The 11,177-nt window shown below is 40.0% G+C and overlaps 1 long non-coding RNA gene across 2 annotated transcripts; it reads left to right on the plus strand.

Annotated features, from left to right (window-relative positions):
* The first annotated feature begins 221 nt into the window (after positions 1-221).
* On the plus strand, positions 222-9,690 carry LOC144521261 (uncharacterized). 2 transcript variants are annotated; one of them, XR_013502294.1, is made up of 6 exons: positions 222-378; positions 1,780-1,881; positions 2,031-2,067; positions 2,438-2,523; positions 5,916-5,961; positions 6,252-9,690. It is a non-coding gene; the product is annotated as an uncharacterized LOC144521261 (long non-coding RNA). The 2 variants fall into 2 exon arrangements; XR_013502295.1 differs by lacking the exon at positions 222-378 and adding an exon at positions 596-906.
* The last annotated feature ends 1,487 nt before the right edge of the window (positions 9,691-11,177 follow it).

An 11,177-nucleotide genomic window follows, 5' to 3' on the forward strand; every position in this document is an offset into this window, starting at 1 on the left:
TTTCCTTAATTATTATTACAACATGCGCTTCCTAAAAGAAGGAACGAAACGGAATTTCAGCGTAAACCGGAAGTACAGAGAAGTGGATCCTCTTGTTTCGACTGTGCGCCCTTTGTAAACCTGCGTCAAAAGCACGTGATCCTGTTGACGCCTTTCTAAGCGACGTCCAATCAGGAAACGGGGGTGTGTGTTGGTGGGCGTGGCTTGTTTGTGTTGCTGTGAATATGTCGATGGCCAGTGTTTTTCATTAGAGCAAGGGTCCACTCTGGATTCGATAATGGGAGGTTAATGTGAGTTAATGACAGCTAATGACGGAGTAGAAATAGTTTGAAATAGTTTCAGCACGGACGACCTGTTGCGAAGAAGGAGGCGCTGTCGGTAAGTCATCGCCCTTTTCAAGAGAGTGTTTATTTACATCAGCTATGACGTGATTTTCTCCAGTGAATAAAATAACGTTACCATCATGTATATGGATTCAGGTGTATGGGTTAGTAGTGTAGTAGTGCTTCTATGGTGCTCGGTCGGCTGTATTAGTTACGTGCGTCGTTTGTTTTCTGTTGTTCTTGTACCGTATGATGTTTCTATAATGTTACAATTTTCACGCTTTATTTTTTTTAATTGTATAATTTGTTTTGAAACTGTTCAAACGTATTTTATAAAGGCGAGTGAGAAATGCGCATGGCCATGATTTGATCAGCCTATTGCGACGTAGTGCGCAGTTTCCAGCGTTGTTTCCAACGTTACCCGGAAACAAGCAGGGCATTTGCTCTCAGCTGCTTCCTTATAAAACATGTCTGGGGGATTTGTGCCTCATTTTTCTTCGGAGCCCGAGCAGCGGGGTGGGATGGAGAGGTGTGCTGGATGCTTGCTGCAGGAGGATGTTGCGCACTTCAGTTTACCTCAGGAGTGAGTGCTCTTTGCATCCATGTGGTACTGCGTAATGATTTAATTTATGTGGTAGATGTTGTTATTAATGTTGGTCTGTTAGACTTGGAATATAATTGATTCAACTTGTTAGATCCCTTGATGTCAAAAGTAATAAGTAGCAGGTTGCTAAGTTTAAAGTTACAGAGGAGGGACATTTCTTTAAACTAGTGTTCTCTCAAAAAAAAAAAAAAATCATAAGAAAAACTATATTGTAGCTACTTTCTCAGGAAATTTAAATTATAGTGCACTGACTTTGATTGTGTTGTTGCACTGTTGAACCTGCCAGTGTGTTGTACTGTGCGTAGTGCCATTTCCAGATGATACTGTATTTAAATTGTAACATAAAGGAATGTAAAACTAGTTATCACTTCATTTAACAGCATTGTGCTGCATATAGGCCTGAAGTTAAAAATGATCTAATATTGTTTTTCCCATTGTTCATTTGCAGAAATAGATTTTCCTTCAAAAAGTTTATTTAAAAAAACCATATGTTATTGATTTTTTTCTAAAGACAAATTTGTGTTGATTGTAAAGCCAAAGTGCGTGTGCCTGCTGTGCCAGTGCCTTGACTCAGCTCCATCCATCCAGAGGTTTCTATGTCATACGCACTTTTTATTCCTGATGTAAACAAACCCTCCAAAAAGCAATACTCTTACTTAACACAGGGTGGTGTATTTGTGCAGGCTAAGATCTTTTACAGAGCACGAAGTTATCAGAAACAGTGTTCTTTGAATGAGTCCAATATTACAGGTGAACACTACAGAGTGAGGGTGAATACAGCAGTAACTACACGAGAGCGAGTGGAATGCATGTTTATATTCATCTTGTGTTTTGTGTCAACATTGTTGACAGGAGGACTGGCACATCCATCGGTTGTGCTTTGGCCTGACATCAAAACATCAAACCCGCTGCAGTCGGTTGACCGATTGATTTGCTGACTGCTTCAGTGGCACTGTAAGAGAAAATGTTGTTAGTTAATAGTGTGATAGACTGGCCTCTAAGGACATAAATATATTGGTGAATAGAACAAAACAATAAACGTTAGCTTTGAAAATTGATATTGCTTGCCTTCCAGATAAATATTGCTATTTCTCTTTTCACAGAGATAAAGCAGGTATTACGTTCAACTTCTTGTGAAAGGTAAGAGCCAGTACACTTCCCAGCAATTGCAGCCAGCAACATCTAGGACGAATGGTACAACAGTGCCGCAGCTCACTGTTTATATCAATCATTGTCAAAAAGTTATAGGTGAATTACAGTTGGCCAGTTCCATATTAGTTGGGCCAGTGGCCAGCAGTCATGCAAGTCATACAACCAAAATTACAATTGCACAGCATCAAAGTGTCACATAATGTACACAATATGTACTTTTCTCTGACTTTCTCCAACACTGCGATGCCAGAAACGGCTGAGCTTAGGGGAAACATTTTAATTCACTTGGTAGTGTAGTGGGATTTTCTCATGACCAGCTGACGATAAAGCTTTCAGTGACTTATTTTTCATCATACAGTGAATGATGCTGCAACACGGGCTGACATCTCCAGAGAGAGCCTGTTTGCATTCTTCTGAGTGGTAACTGCAGAACCACTGAACCAGGTAATACCAGAAAAAAGATTACACTGTTTACTTTCAATTAAACACTTTAAGAAGGTTATAGCTTGCCTAAATGTACGTGTGGGTGCATTTAGGAGCTATGCCCATTGTTCCCAATACAGCCAAAAACAATGTCAATGGAGCTGACTAGGCACCTTTTCAAAGGGAGAGATTAAGGTTTAGGAAGTGGAACAGGCATGGCTGATAGATGACTTAGCTAAAATTAACACACTACCCACTGGATGAGAAGCATAAATAGCAGACAGGAAGGACCGGCACTTGAATGTATCTTTTAAAGCTGTAGCGTGTCTCTGTCACCATAAGCACAAACCACTATCACAGTAAAACCACCTATTCTCGTTAGAGGCTGCAGGGTGCATTATGTTGGGAAAAGCAATAATTCCCAAGTTATCAACAACACTTGAATATCTGTGGTGATTGGATATGGATATAGTAGTACTGTCACGGGCATATGACAGAATTGAATATAAGATACACATTAAATGTGCCAGTTATTTTATATAGTGTGCAAAGCAATGCATTTTTTAAAATGTAAATCTTTCATCCAATTTTCGTAGATGGAGCACCAAACCAAGTGCTCAACTTGCATTCATATTCCTAAGTGTTACTGTACTTATCTTGCATAGGATGCACATACAGTGCTGTGAAAAAGTATTTTCCCCTTCCTGATTCCTTCTATTTTTCCAACTGTCATACTTAACTGTTTCAGATCTTCAAACAAAATTATTTATAAGACAAAGGCAACCTTAGTCAACACAATATACCGTTTTTTTAATGATCATTTATTGAAGGAAAAAAATAATCCAACACCTATATCAGTTAAGTTAGGACTTTGACTCGGCCAAAATAGGGATGCACCGATCCCATACTAATTTCGGCTTTAGGGCCAATACTGACTCAGATAGCTAGGAAAGCAATGTTTAAATCAAGCTTGATGTTGTCTTACTCATAAAAGAGTGATCCCAGCCCCTTACAGCTTATTAATTAAACACTGGTATCAGATCGGTACCATCAAACTACCACCACCATGTTTGATATGATGTTCTTATTGTGCAATGCATTGTTAGCTTTACGCCAGATGTAACGGGAGCCATGTCGTCCAAAAAGTTCTACTTTGGACGCATCGGTCCACAGAACATTATCCCAAAATGCTTGCGGGTCATCACTGTGTTTTTTGGCAAATGCGAGACAAGCCTTTATGTTCCTCTTGGTAAGCAGTGGTTTTCGCCTTGCAACTCTCCCATTGGTACCATTTTTGCGCAGATATTTTGTCAAGGCGGGATCATGATTGCTGACATTAACTGAGGCGAGCGAGGCCTGCAGTTCCTTAGATGTTTGTCTAGGTTCTTGTGTGACTTCCTGTTCCTGTCAATGTACTCTTGAAGGTTTTTTTTGTAGGCCAGTCACTGCTGGGAAGATCCATCACGGTTCCAAGTTTTCTCCATTTGGAGATAATGGCTCTCACTGTGGTTCGCTGGCCGAGTCCCAGAGCCTTAGAAAGGGCTTTGATATAGACTTTCTTTCTCATCTCGCCTGGAATTTCTTTTGATCGCACGCGTCATACTCTGCTGCTTGTTTAGACCTTTTAGCCAACTTCACATTGCTATTTTAGTGATGTTTAGATTCACCAGGGCTGGCAGTAATCAAGCCTGATTGTGTCTAGTCTATTTGAACCCAGTTATCAATTGAATTTGGTTCATTGGTTGAATGAGTAACTAAGTGGGCGATTACATTTTCACGCAGGGCAAATTGGTGTTGGATTTTCTTTTTTTATTTAATAAATTAAATGATAATTTTTTTCTTTACTCAGGTTATTTTTGTATGATCTTCAATTTTGTTTGAAGATCTGAAACAGTCAAGTGTGACAAATGTGCAAAAATAGGACATCTTCATCCTAGAGGAGAACATAGACCTGAATCCTCAAATCAATACCATCAAACATGCCTTGATCCCTGAGATCCCTTAGATTTCCCATATAGCTCGAGGGTGAAAGCTGATTCTTTTGCCGATGCTCTCTCCTTTCTCAGTCTTGTAAGGTGAAGCTGTGGGCTCCATATCCTCCGGTTCCAGTGGGGAATTAGGACATCACAAGTTACAAGTGCTTTAGGGGAGAACATGTACAGCCACATGAAAAGCCAGACCTGTAACTGGAGGATACTGAAACATTTAATACATCAAAATAGAGGGATGGTGCATGTGTGCCTCATGTAAACTACAAGGTTTAGGTGGTCAGTGAGTCAGCACTGCAGCATAGTAAATATTCTCAAAACGTAGTTTACTGTCGTTCCCTTGAGTTCGAGCCAATAGCTATGATGTTTGGATACACATTGTCCCCTGTGGAAGTGTTGTTCCAAGTTTAAAAAATAAATAAATAAAAAAAACTCTGAATCATTTATGAACCCACTAGGTGAAGTGGTAAGTTGGCACAAATGGGAACTTTGTTTACCTTTTGTTAACTGAGACAAAGCTTTTATTTCAACTTAGCACATAAAGGGGACTTTATGCTTCAGCAATGCAGACAAACCTAATAGGCGCAGCCTTGTTTAGAACAGACGAGCTCATAAAAGAAACAGAACCAAGCTTGTTCCTCTTATTTGCAGTATTGCAGCGGAAGCTACTCTAACACAAAATGGCTAATTTGGCACGTCTAAGACCAACTACCGTAACAGAAACAAACATTATTTTTCACTGGATTGACCTTTCCCCAGACTAATTATGGATGTTGATAGTAGGGAAACCATTCATAGTGTTCATGTTTCCTGATTTGAACTTCAGCCAAAGTTTATTGTCTAATGGAGTGTTCCACATTTGTCATGCCTCATATTCATGTTATAAGTCAAATTTGGATCATTCCTAGGGTTGCAAAGGGGCTGCAATTTTCCAGTAAATTTCTGGAAACTTTCCAGAAACTTTCCATGGAAAGTTAAGCTGGGGAATTTTGGAAACATTCCAGTTTGGAAACTTTGATGGGAATTAATGGAGATTATGGGAATTAATGGGAAATTGAAAAAAATAAAATAAAAAAACTCCCGTATTTTAAAAACAAAATGTTGGCAAGTATGTAGTAGCCTATGCTGATTACTGCGTGTGTGCATGTCATTGACAAATATAGGGAGGACATTCAACTGAAGTTGCATTAAATCAGGTTGTTTTAACTAAGATTATGCTGCAAGAGGGGTTTTTTCAACTACATTTAAGTTCCCTATTATAGACTAACAGTATTATAAGAAGCAATATTAAAAATATCCAGTTTATTACCGTTAATTCCCATATATTCCCGTTAATTCCCATGGAAAGTTTCCAACTTTGAAAATTCCCATCATTTTGCAACCATAATCATTCCAATGTTTTTCTTCCTTTTTATCTTCCCACAGCTTCATCAGTCTGATTTTTATACAAATGAAGAATCATCTGATCAAGGTATGTAAACAATCAGATAAAAATGGCAGAGACTCATGTCTTTAAAAAAATAAATAAACTCAGCTAATGTTTGACCTTAACAAAACAGACTATTTATAAAGCTGGAACACAGTCATTTTAAAGGAACCGCTAAATTCCTGGCTTGCATAGATAATATACTATTTTCTATACTACTTTCTTTTTTTTCTTTTTTATCTTGCCTTTTTACAAGATTCATGTTATGTTTAACTGAATAACAGTATTATTTGAACAGAAGCAGAGGATACAACTGTTCTCTGTGTTTCCTCTAGGCCAGAGCTGTGGTAGGAAGCACCAGGAACTGAAAGAGGAAGTACACATGGTAGTGAGTGTGATTGTGACAGTCGATCCCCTCACACTGTATACAATTCTTTTGTATGTATAAACGCTTGCTCCACTCTGGAAGTCAAAAGTAGTAACATTGAATAAGGAACAGCATGTATTCTGCATCATAAATCAATGTAGTAACTAACATATGGGTATTACAAAAGCATCACATCACAACGTAAACAGAGCACCATGTAAATATTCCCTTTGGTGCAGATTCAGAGATAAATAGTATCCCTCATTAGACTGTATTTTTTTTTTTTTAAAAGAGCCAAAAGACAATCTGAGTGCTTATGCAACTGATACACATGCTGGTGATGTGCCTTTAAAAGCAGTGGCTTGTCAGGTGATCGAGGAGGCTCAGTCAGCTCAGTCTCACAGACAGAGGAGCCGGTGCGTCTCTAGCCGAGAGCAGAGAGGAGTGCGCCAGAGTGGAGGGCATCGGAGAGTGAGAGAGACCCAATTATATGGGAGGATGGGGGAAATGGGGACACAGCAACGTCACAGAGTGGGGGACAGGGAGCCATGGTGGTAGGGTTCCCTTTAACTGGAGTCTGCTCATGCTCACTTGCTTTGTGTGGCAGCTAGCAAGTGTGTTTCAGCTTGATCAAGAAGTTGCGTTGTGTCTCCACAACAGTTGTATGAAAGCACAGAGAATTAAGTGCTGCGTCACACTCAGAAAGAGGGATGGCGTGATCCTACGCGCATGTGCACGGCTGTGCGTGCATTGGCACGTACATATGCATTTGTGTGGGTTCTGCTCTGTATATTTGTTTGCTTGTAGTAGCAGTGTAATAGCAGTTTTGCTGTTGAAACAAGATGAAAATAAAGAGTGCGTGTGTTTGAGAGGCAGGCAGAAAAGGAGAGAGAGGGAGATACAGGGAGGGAGGGAGAGCAAGTCGGCGAGTGAGAGAGAGAGAGAGATTTTGGATTAGTTGCTACGTCACTTTTTCATGTCAGGAGAAACAGAAGCTGAGATAACAGAAGCCCAGAGTCATCGAGTTTTTTCACCTGAAGTCGACACAATGGTTTCGGACAACCTCGTCTTTCCCCTCCTCTTCCTCCTTGGTAGTTTTGATCTGCTCTGCCTGTCGCTACTATATGTATGTTTGTGTGTGTGTGTGTGTGTGTGTGTGTGTGTGTGTGTGTGTGTGTGTGTGTGTCTGTGTGTGCTGTGTAGGTCCTGTGGGCTGGTATCGGGAGTTTCAACATGGATGCTGTTGTCTGACATAGTTTCTCTAGGTCTTGTTGTGATAGCATGGTAAGGTGTGTGGTTTGTGTGGGCAGAGGTGCGACACAGGGGTTAACAAAAGAATATTCTGGAGTGTTCTTAATATCACAGCGAAGCTCGGTCAGGAATGTTTTGGCCGAGAATGATCAAGGTAGTCGAACATCGCTTTTTTCCCCCCCACCTTAAGAAATATGATTGGATGATTACATTGGTGTGAATACAATCATGCATGGTGGCGTCTCGCCTATTATGAAACAGTATTAGACGTTTAATACACCAATATATGGAAGTGTGCGCAGATGCAGCCAGGTGGACATTACAGCAACCTTCAAAAAACGACAGGATAAGTTCGTTGTTGAATTCAAGTCAAGAGGTTAATAATTTATATGTCACTACATACGTACGTACGTACATATAAGTGTGTGTGTTCGAACTGTTGATTGCTGGCCTACTTTGTGGTTAACTCTTGATGGAGTCGAAGGAAAGAGTACGCATGGAGAGGCAGGCATGTTTGAAGGCAAAGACTGGTTGGGATCCAGCTGTATGTTGCTGTCAGACAACAGATCAGATCGGTGTGTGTGTGTGTGGCTAGTGGCTCTTGTGTCATGTGATTTGTTTTCACCCTCCAGGGCCACTGGGATTTGCCGAAACCCTTCCCAAGAAACGTTTGTTTCTGCGTAGTCAGGAGAGACAGAGATGGTGACGCAGTCATTTCTGGGCTGGCCTTCTCTTTATCCAGTACACAGCTTGTAACTCTCCCTTTCTCTCTCTATCTGTTATGTATCTATCTATCTATCTATCTATCTATCTATCTATCTATCTATCTATCTATCTATCTATCTATCTATCTATCTATCTATCTATGTCTCTCTTGGAGAAAGGGAGCAACAGAAGGGGTCTAAATGCCATGGCTTAGGATCAGAGAGAGAGAAAAGGAGGAGAGAGGAAAATAGATTGACAAAGAGAGAACTTGTTTACCTTGCTCTCTTGGTGGCTCTGCTTTGGCTTCTCTCCAGTTCACATGCACTGGACTTCCTAAAGCTGCTGCATCACAGGCCATCGTGCCAAAGCTGGATTTTCATTGGGTGGGAGGAGCTCCCCTGGTTCCACAAGCTGCACAGCAGTGCTTTATTGGCTTAGTACAAGCAAGCTGCTGGAGTTCAACATCTGATTGGTTAAAAAAAGCACTGTTCTCTTATACGACGGCTTTGCAGTTGCAGAAACACTTTTCCATGGATACATTAGAACTATCTATGTTTATATGGGTTGGCCTGTTCATATATTGATAAAAAAGCTTTTTGTAAAAATGGTAACATCTGTTTCCCATGTGGGAGAAAGCTGGTGTGAAAGTGATGAATCAGATCACTGACTGTGTTTCATTTGTGAAGTGATTATCATACATTTATCATATAGCCAATGCTATCCGTACCGGCCACTTATGATGCAGTGGGCCTACCTCAGGCCTTGGTAACACATTGTCTTACAGGTAGCGTAATTGTTCTTTACGCATTATTCTGACCTTTTTTTTCTTCCGTATATTTTTTGGCCGACTATTACTTCTGCATTCCTATTTCTACCTTTTCTAGTTTCTACTAAAATATTAGGCTTTTCTCACATTTTTTTTACAATGCAAGTCAATGGGAGATATCTTCCAATCCTCTTAAACCCTCTCCACTCCACAAATGTTAAATCCTTCCGCATACTTTCAGCTTCATACTTCATTTAAACTTTCAACGGGTTACTTGACTTTGAACTGGCATTCAACTTTTTGACCACAAACTTTCACTGGTCATGCACAATTGATACATTGAAAAGTCTTGAGCAAAAACACAAATGCATCTATCCACACACATTACATGTCTACATCTTCAGCCAAGTCTTGAGATGCTCAAAGGGAAGAGATTTCAGCAATACAACTTTTCACAAGATGCAAGTTTTTTTTGTGAAGTAGTCCCTTTCTGTGTTTTTTTTCCCTCTTCATTGCCGAACAAATTTTACAAACAACAAGCCAGGTTGAACACGGTTTCAAAATCCTTATATCTCTGAAAATAAAATTTCAAAAATAAAACAATAACAAATAAGCAAATAAATTAAAGTGCATAAATTGTAAATAATATATATATGTGTGTGTGTAATAAATACATATAAATGGTCTTCAATTTAAATTATTCAAACTATTGAATTGTACAACGTCTTAGGAGTTCAATATATTTCAGGGATTATCTCTGTGGGTTGTCACCAGTTCTACTCAACAATGACACAGCACTTTCCCCGGATACAGAGACACACAGCAGATTGTGATTGGCTGATTAGACCTCCGTCAGTTCTTGCCCGTTTCTGATTGCTGCATCACTTTTAAGCTATTTTTTGGTAACTCTCTCTCTACTTTTTTTAATTGTTAAAGGGACGGTTCACCCCAAAATCACAAATACATAATTTTCCTTTTACCTGTAGTGCTGTTTATCAATCCAGATAGTTTTGGTGTAAGTTGCCCAGTGTTGGAGCTATCAGCCGTAGAGATCGTCTGCCTTCTCTCCCATATAATGGAACTAGATGGCACTCGGCTTGTGGTGCTCAAAAGTGCCAAAAGAATACATTTGAAAAACTCAATATCAATGTCTCTTTCCAGAAATCACTCAATGTAATCCACAGGCCTGGTTGTGAGAAGTTTCATGTAGGAACTATTTTTTTTCTACCGAATTACACCCGCCGACGTATCACCACACAGGAGGAGGCATACTCATGGACGAGAAGCTCTGGTTTTTGGTTTTTGGTTGATTCTTTCCAAAAAGCCCTTCTTGCCTTTTCTCTCTCTCGTTCACAGCTTTCTCGAAGTTACCTTCAACTTCAGAGGTAGATATGGCTAATTTTTGTCTGGGTCAGAGTCACTATCAAGGCTTAGGTCTGGGAGAAATTGTGCAGAAGATCAAGGTGCTGTTGTCTCTGTGTCTCTGTCTGCCTGCCTGCGTGTGTCCCTCTCTATGTCTGTCTATCCCTCTTTCTGTCTCTATTTGTTGTCTCGCTCTCTCCATTTTGAAGTTCTACTATCTATGCAAACTTTCTTTTAGGTACAGAAACAATTCAAATGGCAAAATGTTAAGCTTGTATTTTACTTTTTTTCTACCGTTTGTTTGTTTTTTTTTATATATATATATATATATATATATATATTTATTAGGGCTGTCAGCGTTAACGCGTTAATCGCGATGCGATTAAGGGCCGACGCAATGCGATAAAAAAAATTTTAAACGCATGCCGGCATGCGATTAATTTATTTTACACTTCACTCGGCTTTGCGTCGTGCCTAACGGCTACTATTTTGACCCTTTGGCGCTGCCGTACTTTTTCATAACACATCTTCTGCTGCAGAATGCAGGCAGGCTGCCGGCATGGAGAAAGACAGCAGCAACACACTTCTGAATGGCGCTTTTCTTTTTAAAAAAAAAACTACCGGACGGCTCAGTAGACAAGTCGAAAGCCATATGCACATTGTGTAAAGCCGAATTAAAATATCACCGAAGCAAGTCAAGCTTGCGCTACCACCTTCGAGCTCAGCATATTAACGTGACGCAGTTTGATGCTAGCGGGCTCAGGCAAAGCAGTATTTTGGAGAGTGCTACTTGCCAACCTGTTGATGAAA

This window comes from Sander vitreus, chromosome 7 (genome assembly GCF_031162955.1).
Source record: "Sander vitreus isolate 19-12246 chromosome 7, sanVit1, whole genome shotgun sequence".
Lineage (NCBI taxonomy): Eukaryota > Metazoa > Chordata > Actinopteri > Perciformes > Percidae > Sander > Sander vitreus.